The sequence below is a fragment of the Gopherus evgoodei genome, chromosome 4 (assembly GCF_007399415.2).
Source record: "Gopherus evgoodei ecotype Sinaloan lineage chromosome 4, rGopEvg1_v1.p, whole genome shotgun sequence".
Taxonomy (NCBI): domain Eukaryota; kingdom Metazoa; phylum Chordata; order Testudines; family Testudinidae; genus Gopherus; species Gopherus evgoodei.
In genome coordinates this window covers 34,964,218-34,976,943 of record NC_044325.1, presented here as the reverse complement: position 1 = coordinate 34,976,943, position 12,726 = coordinate 34,964,218, and the positions used below count along the sequence as shown (strand labels likewise).

Genomic DNA, 12,726 nt, shown 5'->3' with positions numbered 1-12,726 from the left:
CTCTGGGGCTGCTGCGTGATCAACTGACATGCTCCGGCGTATGGTGGAACTTCAGGAACGGCAGCAGGATCACAGAGTGCCGCTGCAGCCCTTGTATAACCACCTCCCCCCTCACCATGTGCCTTAGCCTCCTCACTCACCAGACGAGTAAGAACTCGTAAGGGTAGGCTCTGTGCACCCGCCCACTCCACCCCAGTGGACAGCCCAATGAAAAGGCTCTCATTATTATGAAATTTTTTTTAGTGGGCTTTTCCTTGCCTACTATCCTCCTCTTAAACCCCACCCAGGCTACCTTGCAAGTTCTCTCCCTCTTTTTATAATTAAGTAATAAAGAATACATTATTTTTAAATGAGAGTGACTTTATTTCCTTAGAAAGCAAGCTGTGAGTCAATCGGGGGGGGAGGGGGCAGTTTCATCAAGGAGAAACAAACACAACAGTCACACCTTACCCTGGCAAGAGATGAAACTGGTTTTCAAAGCTTTTCTAATGCACACTGCTTCCTGGTGTGCTCTTCTAACTGCCCTGGTGTCTGGCTGTGTGTAATCAGCGGCCAGGTGATTTGCCTCAGCCTCCCACCCCGCCATAAAGGTCTTCTCCTTACTCTCACAGAGATTGTGAAGCACACAGCAAGCAGCAATAACAAAGGGGACATTGGTTTGGCTGAGGTCTGAGCGAGTCAGTAATGTGCGCCAGCACGCCTTTAAACAGCCAAATGAACATTCTACCACCATTCTGCAGTTGCTCAGCCTGTAGTTGAACAACTCCTGACTACTGTCCAGGCTGCCTGTGTATGGGTTCATGAGCCATGGCATCAAGGGGTAGGCTGGGTCCCCCAGGATAACTACAGGCATTTCAACATCCCCAACTGTTATTTTCTGGTCTGGCAAGTAATTCCCTTGCTGCAGCCATTTAAACAGAGCAGTGTTCCTGAAGACGCGAGCGTCATGAACTCTTCCTGGCCATCCCACGTGGATATTGGTGAAACATCTCTTGTGACCCACCAGTGCTTGCAGCACCACTGAAAAGTACCCCTTGCGGTTTATGTAGTGGGTGCCCTGGTGCTCCGGTGCCAAGATAGATGGAACCCATATCCCTGTTGCCCTACCACAGTTAGGGAATCCCATTGCAGCAAAGCCATCCACTATGACCTGGACATTTCCCAGAGTCACTACCTTTCGTAGCAGCAGCTTAATGATTGCTTTGGCTACTTGCATCACAGCAGCCCCCACAGTAGATTTGCCCACTCCAAATTGATTCCCAACTGACCGGTAGCTGTCTAGCGTTGCAAGCTTCCAGAGGGCTATTGCCACTCGCTTCTCAACTGTGAGGGCTGCTCTCATCCTGGTATTCTGGCATTTCAGTGCAAGGAAAAGCAAGTCACAAAGTTCCATGAAAGTACCCTTACACATGCAAAAGTTTCTCAGTCACTGGGAATCGTCCCACACCTACAGCACTATGCAGTCCCACCAGTCTGTGCTTGTTTCCCGGGCCCAAAATTGGCGTTCAATGGGTAGAACCTGTCCCATTACCAGCAGGATCTCCAAAGTGCAGGGGCCCGCAGTTTGACAAAATTCTATGTCCATGTCCTCGTCCTCATCACTCTCGTCGCTGCTCTGCCATAGCTGCTGTCTCCTCACCTGGCTTTGCAGGTCCCGGTTCAGCATCAACTGCACAAGAATGCGCGAGGTGTTTAAAACGTCCATGATTGCTGTCTTGAGCTGAGCAGGGTCCATGCTTGCCGTGGAATGGCACCTGCACAGTACACCCAGGAAAAAAGGCGTGAAACGGTTGGCTGCTGCTGCTTTCACGGAGGGAGCGGTGAGGCTGTACCCAGAAGCAACAGCAGCAATGTTTTTTGCCCTATCAGGCACTGGGATCTCAACCCAGAATTCCAATGGGCGGGGGAGACTGCGGGAACTATGGGATAGCTACAGTGCAACGCTCAGGAAATCATCGCTAGCCTCGGTACATGGACGCACACCGCCGAATTAATGTGCTTAGTGTGGCCGCATGAACTTGACTTTATACAATCTGTTTTACAAAATCAGTTTCTGTAAAATCGGAACAATCCCGTAGTGTATACATACGCTTAGAGTCACTGATCTAGATTAGCTGTTTGGCTTCTTTTCCAAACTGAGGCAACCAATCATAGTTGAGACTCATTGGAATGAGTCTTCTCACAAATGCCCACATCAGTTCCCAAGACTAAGTTTTTTTAAAGCTAACATAACTGTCTTGATCTGAAACAAACAAACAGTCTCCCAGGATAGCTATCATGGACTTGCAACCAAAACACAGAGATGCTACGTATTTATGGCTAGAAGTTCTTCCTTCCACAACCCTAGGGCCAAATTCTCCTCTTATTTGCATGAGCGGAAATCAGGAGTAACTTCACTGAAGCCAAAGGAGTAAAACTGGTGTGAGAACAGAATCAGACCAAGAGAAATAAAACACAAGAAGGAAGGGAAAAAATGCCAGCATAGTAGCATCATCATCTTGCAGAGCAGATTCCTCAATCTCATTTCTTATATGAAGTCCCTCACTGTACCATCTGAGAACGTCTGAATGACTGTAGTATAGACACTTCCCACATCAACAGAAGGGGTTTTTCCATCAGTCTTGCTGAGGGGCAATAGCTAGGTCACAGGAAGAATTCTTCTGTCGAACGAGCAGTGTCTACACCAGGGATTAGGTAGACCTCACTAGGGCACTCAGGAAACGAAGTTTTTCACAGCCTTGAGAGACATAGCTAGGTTGATCTAATTGAAGTGCAGACCAGGCCTGAATGTACACACTATCTGATGGAAAACCAGGATCTCAAATAAAATGAGCTCTGTTACTGGCTAAGTAAATCCTCACATTATCTAAATAGAGGAAGTGCACTTCTGATAGTAGGAGCAAAATTAAGCCACATACTTACTATCACTTCAATAACCTTTGTTAGATGCTCACATATGTAACTCCTGTTTGTGTTTTTTTCTGGGGACCCTTGGAATTTCAGGGTCTTGGGTTGCTCCGTTCCCAAGCCCTGTTGGTGTTTCTCTGAAGCTTCCTAAAGGTCTACTGCAATCTCTGAGATACCCTTGCATGATCTGTCTTTTTTTGGCAGTCCAAGGCATAGTGACCATCTCTTCCAAAGTTATAACAGAAACCTTCTCGCTAGCTATCACCCCTCCTGCTACTCTCCCATCTTGAGGATGGCACAGTATGTCCCTGAGCCTTCATCATGGCCAATTCTCGAGTCAAATCTCTCAGTGCTGCTGCCACTGACGGGGTGTCTTCTATCTCTCTAAGCACTGTGGTGGTGTGACTCCCTGCCATCTTCGGCTGCATCCACTTGCAACAATTGTTCCTCCTTTTCACGTATCTCTCGAATGAGCTTGTGGAATGGGAGTGGGTTTTGGGCCCGCTACCTCACTGCAGTTGCCACAACATCAACCCATCTTGTCAGGTGCCCCAAAGGATTTGCTCCAACCTCGCGAAATTAATGCGTTTGGTGGGGATGCCCTCCTTCTGCACTACTCGCTGTAGCAAATCCTCTAGTCTCCTGATAAAATCCAATGATCGTTCCTGGGGCCCCTGATAGGTATTGCAGAAACGATAATACAGATCTTCACTGCTATCAGTAGTACCGTAGACACTCTCAAGAGCGGTTAAATAGTCTTGCACTGTGGCAGCTGGTTGTGAGTCTTTCAGGGCTCAGATAATTCGCATGGCAGGTCCCCTCAGACTCTCAAACACACGTTTCTGCTTCTCAGCATCAGAGCATTTCCACTCTTGGACAAGTGGCACCATAAAATCCCTTCAGATCTCATAATCATCCTCCCCTGAAGGTACAGGTGACACCCCCGAGAATGAACATAACTGCTTGTATGGAGCACTTTCATATATCGGCTTCAATGCATCTTTCAGAGCATTTCCCAGCTCTTCAGCCCATCCCACTAGGCTGGGTGCTGCAGGTGTTGGAACACCTCCTTATGCCAAAATTAATTCTTCTCTTGTCCGCTTCTCATTCACCACCAGAGCTTGCAATTTCTGCGCTAAAGAATCCATATCAAGTGACACGGGCACACTAGGAGGGGACTGCTCTGCCCCTAGAATTGTCCAGGGGATACCTTCTACTTGCACCTCTTTGGGCACTTTATCAAGATCTGCTTCCTTGGAGTAAGTACATAATGCTACCATGCCCTTCACTTTGCAGTTGTAAATACGAGTGTGGACCTTTACCCTCCCCAGTATTTCAGCTGCATCTAGGCTCTCCTCAATTTCATTTGGTTCCATCTCTTCTGGGAACCCCACCACCAGCACAACTTTGGTTACTGGGATTCGTGTCCCTCGGCACAGGTCTTCTAATAATCTTATCTTCATTTTTTTGTTTTTTTTAACTGAGATGAAAGTCACTCAGGAGTTTCTTTGTTCTATGAAGAAGAGCCCAGGGTGCACAACGTGTGTGTGGGAGGGGGCAGGGGGCTGCATACTGCAAAGTCCCCGTACAGGCCACCAAGTGTAACTTTAGCGCCCTCGTGGACAAGATGGAGTCTGCTCTGCAGGCAGTTCTGGCCAAGAGAAGGCGTGCGCAGGAATGCAGCAGAAGAAATCCCTTCCACAGGGGCACCTGTTCCAAACCCCCCAGAGTGAACACACACATCCACAGGAAAAGTACACTGGATATAACAGGGGAAATACTTATTTACAGAGGGAGGAGAGGAGAAGAACAACAAGGGGAAATACAGGAGAGGGTAGAACAGGGTTGCATCCAAACCAAGGCCCCACAGGCTCAGTGGTAGCATAGTCTAGAAGGGCAGACACTGAGCAATGTGTCTGCACACAGAGTTCAGGAGGCCTGAGCAAAGTTCCAGTCCAGTGGCGAGTCTTGGGTGCTCCTGGTTGTCTGCGGCGCTAGCGAACTTTCCCCAGCAAACCCCTCGTGCCCTCTTCTGCCGCTCTCTGCAAAGCCACAAAGAGCGACCACCTCCCCACTGAACTATCTAGCAGCCTCCCTCCTTGTTCCCATCGCAGAGTCACAAGCCCCAGCATTCACAGCCCCATGCAGCCTGATACTGGATCCAGCTCCAGCCTGTCCTCGGGTGATTCCTCTCTGGCACAGCGCTCCTCCTGGCTCGTCCTCAATCAGCCGCCCTGTCCTTCCCAGGCTTCAGGCAGGTTCTCTCTGCTTCCTTCGCAAGGGCCTGCAGACTGCCTCTCTCTCTCCCTGGAGCTCAAGTGCTGCCCCCTAGAGTTTCCCTCCTTTTTTCTTACTCTCCCCCTTCCCCACTGGGAAAAAGATTTAAAGGGGCCATGCTCTCTAAACCCCAAAGGGGTTACACTTACTACAGCAATGAACACCATATACGCATTTACATGGCTACACATTCTGACAGATCCAATCGTGTCATAATAAACTTGAAGGAAGGCTAAGACCACTGTTTCAAAAGAAGCAGAAAGCTAGGCCTCTTTGTAGGAGGTGACTAACAATGGTCCATTGCTAGCTGGAGATGGTAGAATTATCAGTAATAATGAGGAAAAGGTAAAGTGTTCAATAAATATTTCTGTTCTGTAGTTTGGGGGCAGGGGGGAATGACAAATGATATAGTCATATCATTATGATAACACACTTTCCATTCTACTAGCATCTCAGGAAGATGTTAAACAGTGGCTACTATTTAAATCAGCAGGTCCCAGTAACTTTCATCCAAGTTTTCAATAAATCTTGGAACCCCAAGGAAGTTCCAGAAGGCTAGAAAAAAACTAACGTGCCAATATTTTAAAAAGGGTAAACATGATGATCTAGATAATTATAGGCCCGTCAATCTGCACTCAATCCCAGGCAAGACAATGAAGCAAATGATCCAGGACTCAATTAAGAAAGAAAGAATATAATTAATGCCAATCAATACAGGTTTATGGAAAACAGATCCTGTCAAACTAACTTGGTATTTTGTGATGAGATAAAAAGTGTGACTGATAAAGATAATAGTGTTGATGTATCAAACTTCTGTAAGGTGTTTGACTTGCTACCATGACATTTTGATTAAAAAACTAGAAAGACATTAAATTAATCTATTTAATGTGTGCCATGTTAAAAGCTAGGTAACTTATAGGTCTCCAAATGTAAATATAAACTGGGAATCATCATTGATCAGATGTGTTTCTAGTGGGGTCCTGCAGGCATTGGTTCTTGGCTCCACATTATTTAACAGTTTATTAATGACTTGGAAAGGAACATTATACCATCACTTCAGGAATTATTTTGGAGGAGTCCTACGTCCTATGTTATATAGGAGATCAGACTACATGATCACAATGGTCTCTTCTGGCTTTGGAATCTATGAATTTCTGTACCTTTCCTCCAAACAATTCAATGAATAAAGATAGCTCGCAGACGGAGATCTAAACAAAAACGAACCTCATGTCAGGGCCCTTTTTGCAAGCTACTGAGTGGAAAAGGTTGTATCTGGGGAGCAAATGCCACCAAAGGGAAAAAAAAAATCAAAACCAAACTTCAGTCAGATGATTGTTTCCTCTCATCTGTACACAGAGTCTAAGTCTGATTGGCTTCCAGACAACTGTTCAAACAGGTAGTCACAGTAATGGTGTGCTATATGACTACAACTCAGCAAAAAGAGCAGGACCCAGGTAGGGCCCGAGGGGGAGTACGGAAGTAGACAGGGGGCAGCCGACCCTAGTCTGTCTACAGCACACCCAGAGCCAATGTCATTGTGTTGCGGCCAGGATCCCCACTGACACAGCAGCAGGCAGCCTGCTGCTGGTAGGGCCCTGGGCTGGGACGCAGAGGAGTGGGCGGGCCGGCGTCCCCCCTGCCAGCCCACTCACGGGTGGCAGTCTCCCCCTCGCCCTGATGCTCAGGCCCAGGAGCCTGGGCTTAAACTGCTACCTGTTTGTTCAGCCCCTGCCTGAGTGTCTGAGCCCTGAACTATTTGTTGCCCTGCCCTGACTTAGGGCCTGGGCTTACCTTACTGAACTGTTTGCTCAGCCCCTGCCTGAGCGCCTGAGCTCCTGGCTGTGTCCTGACCCACCCAGCTAAGTCACCAACGCACCAGACTCGTGTAGTGCGGCAGCCTGTCTCCCAGCCACCCCAGGGAGGGCGAAACCCCAACAGCGGACGCTTACACTATCCATTAACTGGGGCTTTTTACAAGGTTTTAAACAACATTTGATGATGCAGATGTGATACACAAGATGGTTCAAAAAAAAAACCAACACACACACACAGAAGTAGCATGTATGAGTCTGTTGACACATGAATGTTAGCACATTTCAGATATCACAGAGATCTGTGAAAAACCTGGATTAGAAACTCAGAGAAAGACATCTCCATAATTCATTAAACGCTTATTTATTAATATTCCATATTTGCACATGCTACACTCTCTAAACCATATCAATTCACTGCCTACTAAAAACATAGTGGGAGGAAGGAAATTGAAGTTCATCAGCAAATTAAAATACTGACTTCTAGTCTGTCTGAAGAGAGCTTTCAGCTAGTCTATTCAATCATAATCAGATCTTGTTAACCATTTTTTCAAAAGATCTTCACAGCAAGGAATCAAGGCCTAATAGTTTAATTGTACTGTTCCATTTCAACCAATACACAATGTTTGTTTCCTTTTTGGGGCTACAAAACAAGAGAGGCAGCTTCTGGAGAAATTCAAGGGATAAAATATTTTCTTATTAAAATGCACTCCTTGATGTTTCATTGAAGAATTCAAGTGTTGGACAAAACAGAAAGGTGTTTTCTGAGTCAAGGGAATATGGGTAATATTTAAATGTTCAATCAAGAACTGGTGTTGTATTCAATGTAGTGAGGCTTTGGTGCTCAAAGGCATCTCTTATATACTTCTATGGGAGTTCATTGTAATTCACCATAGTTAAGTATTTGTTAATGGACACTTAAAAAGTCTTTCTGTGCACATACTTCAACCCTCAGACAACCCTGACGGCTTGTGCAGCCTGCTGTGCTCAAAACAGAGCATTAGCCCCAAAGATTTGTTACAACTGAAACACAATACAGCTGCACTTTGTTCATTACAACTCTCAAGGAATTAGTGAGAGAGAGGTGGTGGACAAGAAAATAAAGACAGTTTCACAGAAAAGCTTGTTAATTGATTTTATTGACACCCTTCTTATTTCACAGGCCACTTCAGTAACATCCTTTTATAAGTGTAACAGCACAGCACCTCTTCAAGCCTTCTCTACTATCAATTAAGACCTTGCACAAGAGGAACCTATTGCCACATTTTAAAACTGAGTAAAAAAGGTTGCATCTGAAGAAGTGGGAGTTTTTTTACCCACAAAATCTTATGCCCAAACAAATCTGTTAATCCAGTGATTCTCAAACTTTTGTACTGGTGACCCCTTTCACATAGCAAGCCTTTGAGGGCAACTTCCCTTACAAATTAAAAACAAACACTTTTTTATATATTTAACACCATTATAAATACTAGAGGCAAAGTGGGCTTTGGGGTGGAGGCTGACAGCTTGCAACCCCCTACATAATACCTCACAACCCCCTGTGGGATCCCGACCCCCAGTTTGAGAACCCCTGTGTTAGTCTTTAAGGTGCCACTGGACTCCTCATTGTTTTTGTGGATACAGACCAACTCGGCTACCTCTCTGAGGGTATGGCTACATTTGGAATTTCAAAGCGCTGCCCCGGCAGCGCTTTGAAGTGTGAGTGTAGTCGGAGCGGCAGCGCTGGGAGAGAGCTCTCCCAGCGCTGCATGTAAACCACATCCCTTACAGGTGTAGCATGCAGCGCCCTGATTACACTGACGCTTTACTGCGCTGTATCTTGCAGCGCTCAGGGGTGTGTTTTTTCACACCCCCGGCACGAAAGTTGCAGAGCTGTAAAGTGTGAGTGTAGCCATGGCCTGATACTTAGGCCTTGGCTACACTCACACTTTACAGCGCTGCAACTGGGGTGTGAAAAAACACCCCCCTGAGCGCTGCAAGATACAGTGCTGTAAAGCGTCAGTGTAATCAGGGCAGCAGCGCTGCACGCTACACCCGTAATGGATGTGGTTTACATGCAGCGCTGGGAGAGCTCTCTCCCAGCGCTGCCGCTCTGACTACACTCACACTTCAAAGCGCTGCCGGGGCAGCGCTTTGAAATTCCAAATGTAGCCATACCCTTAGTAAAAAAGGAGAACACACAACAGAAACTGGTTCTTATAAATGTTGTGTGCACATCTCATTGGCCCCCAGTGCACCAAACTAATTAAGTATATGCTTAACTTTAAGCAGGAAAGTAGTCTCACTGATGTCAATGGAACATCTCACGTTTAAAATTGGGCATGTGTTGAAGCATTTAGGAACCACTGAGGGTGCAATCCTGCTCCCAGTGAAGACAGTGGCACAACTCTCCAGTGGGCAAAAGAAGTCTGGTTAATGTAAACAAAAGTCTCACAACATTTATACTACTATTCCTGTCCTTTAACTCAGCCCTAAAGTCTAGTGGCCAACAGAGCATCTCTCCTACCCATCCTCACGCACGTAGCCAGCTTCTATCACCACAACAAATATGGGCAGCTTGTTCCCACTTTCCTGTCTAGCAACTTCAACTCACAAAACTCCTCTCAGCTTGCTCCCAACCCACGGCAGTGTTTTGGTATTGCCTGTGTAGACTAGCCCTAAATAACTCACTCTCTTTAGTTTATCCTAGAGAAGATTAAGACGTGATTTGATCATAGTCTAAGTACCTACAATGGAAGATTTCTGACGGTAAAGAACTTTTAATCTAGCAGACTAAAGCATAATAAGATCCAATGGCACAAAACAAAACAAAAACGTATGCCTAGTTTTTAACGTGAATTCAGAGTACATAATTACAATTGTAACAACTTAACTAGGGATGTGATGGATTCTCAATCACCTGATATTTTAAAATTTAAAACTGAAAGTCTCTCTTAAAGGTACGCTCTTGCTCAACCAGAAGTTATTGGCTTGATTCAGAAATTGCTAAAATTCTATAGCTGGAGTTATTCTGGTCAGACAAGGCAATCATAGGGCAGAAAGGACTATTATGAACCCCAGCAGAGTGCCAACCATCTCCCTGTGAACAATTCTTTCCCAAGTAATGCAGAAAGTGTCACTGGCAGTGAATGTGCATATGCAGATTGGTTTAAGACAGACAGTCAGTCTATTCGGGCTCCCTTTCCTCCCATTCTAACTAATGTCTTACCCCTATTAGTGGTATTTTACCTGTCAAAGGCCAGGACATTAACAGATCAGAGAAAAGCCATGTATATTAAAGAATCACTTCTCCACGAAATCCTCCCCTCTCCCTGCCATGACTCCTTTCTGCATGAGCTCCCAAAGTGAGAAGAAGGAAACAGCCTCTTGCTGTTCTGGTGCAAATCACAGTGAGCTCCCTGAATTTCATAGCTCAGAATGATTGATGGGGAACATGTATCTACAGCATCTCCACTAAACTCTCATTAGGTGAGAGGTTCACTGCCAAAAACAAAAAAAAGACAAACAACAAACCACATAAGAACAGCCATGCTAGGTCAGAAAAATGGTCCATCCCAGTATCCTGTCTTCTGACAAGGGGCAACGCCTAGTGCTTCAGAGGGAATGAACAGAACGGGTAATCATCAAGAGATCCATTCTGTGTGTCACCCATTCACAATTTCTGACAAACGCAGGCTAAGGATACCATCCCTGCCCCCTCTCCCTCCACTCATCCCCGCCAATCCCCGCCATTGATGGGCCTACCCTCCATGAACTTATCTAGTTCCTTTTTGAAACCTGTTAGTGTCTTCGCCTTCACAACATCGTCTGGCAAGGAGTTCTGCAGGCTGACTGTGCATGTATGAAGAAATACTTCCTTTTGTTTGTTTTAAACCTGCTCCCTATTAATTTCATTTGGTGACCTCTAAGTCTTGTGTTATGAGAGAGTATTATTTACTCTTTCTCCACATCAGTCATGATTTATAGATGTCTATCATATCCCCCATTAATTGTCTTTTTTACAAGCTGAAAAGTCCCGATCTTATTAATCTCTCCTCATATGGAAGCTGTTCCATACACCTAATCATTTTAGTTGCTCTTTTCTGTACCTTTTCCAATTCCAGTATATCTTTTTTGAGATGGAGTGACTAGATCTGCGTGCAGTATTCAAGATGTGGGCATATCATGGATTTATATAGAGGCAATGTGATATTTTACATCTTATTATCTATCCCCTTCCTAATGATTTTCAACGTTAGCTTTTTTGACTGACGCTGTGCATTAAGTGGATGTTTTCAGAGGACTATCCACAATGACTCCAAGATCTCGTTCTTGAGTGGTAAAAGCTAATTTAGACCCCATCATTTTATAGGTATAGTTGGGATTATGTTTTCCAGTGTGCATTAGTTTGCACTTATCAGCACTGAATTTCATCTGCCATTTTGTTGCCCAGCCACTCAGCTTTGTCAGATCTCTTTGTAACTCTTAACAGTCTGCTTTGAACTTAACTATCTTGAGTAGTTTTGTATCACCTGCAAATTTTGCCTCCTCACTGTTTGCCCCTTTTTCCAGATGATTTATGAATATGTTGAACAGTTCTTGTCCCAGTACGGACCCCTGGGGGACACCACCATTTACCTCTCTCCATTCTGAAAATGTAGGGCTTGTCTACACACTCAGCACTGCAGCTGCACCACTGTAACCGTTAGTGAAGATGCTATCTATGCTGATGGGAGAGTTCTTCCATCAGCATAAGTACTCCACCTCCCAGACCAGGTGGTAGCTATGCCACATCCCTGAGCAACACAGTTATACCGACCAGTGCAGACCAGACATTAGCTTTAGAGTTAAGGCTGTCTTGCGGTAAATTGTGCCCTTCCAGATTGTCAAATCCAGCAAAACTCAAGCTTGTGAAAACCAGGAAATAAAGAGTTAATGTACATGTCCATGCAACCTCGCTATCAGCTACAATGGAGGCAGCTACAATGGAGGCAAATCCATTAGGCAAGGGTAACTCTGGAGCAGTTCACCTCATGGCCAAATGAGTAAGCGGATACTCTCAGAGCTCTGAACCTATTCCAGGTGAAGGGGGATCCTGGCCTGATCATCATGACCCAATTATCAGCAATCAGCCTCAATGAATACACACCATATCACACCAGGGTGATGGGCCAGGTTATCCCCATCTTGGTCTACAGGCCTCAATATGAGCTCCCTCAGCACGAGTGGCAGTCTAAAAGGAAATGCGTGATGGTCTTGGCTTTGTCTGCTGTGGACAGCCCCTTTAGCAAGTATTTCCCTATTATAATACGGAGAATCCAGGAAAGCCACAAAGAGGTGCCCTGCTACTAAGATGAGCCTTCAAGGAAGCAGAAAAAGCCTGGTAGAAGTCCATCTTAGCAGCAGAAGGGAGTAGAGGAATGGCACTAAAGTTTTATGACTGGTCGCTGCTAGATTTAACTTTGATTAGAAAGGAATTCCCATCAATTTACAACAGAAAACAGGGGTGAGGGGAAATCTCTTAATACGATAGACATCCTTTCCCTTCACCTACTTATAAGACAGTAATGATCCAAGCAAGTTCTTGTTTTTTGGAAATTGGAAAGCATACATGAGCCACATGCTCTGTAGCTAAGATATTGTCAGCTATGGTTCAGAAAAGGGTGAATACCTAGGCTCAATACATAAAGGTTCAGGGGGGAGGAGGAGGGGGAATAGGAGTTCAAACAAAAAAGTGTTGCAGATCCTTAAC

At 45.4% G+C, this 12,726-nt stretch overlaps 1 protein-coding gene across 7 annotated transcripts in view; it reads right to left on the bottom strand.

Moving 5' to 3' along the window:
• FOXN3 (forkhead box N3) overlaps positions 1-12,726 on the bottom strand; it is a 333,675-nt gene that overhangs the window by 174,277 nt on the left and 146,672 nt on the right. The window lies entirely within an intron of this gene.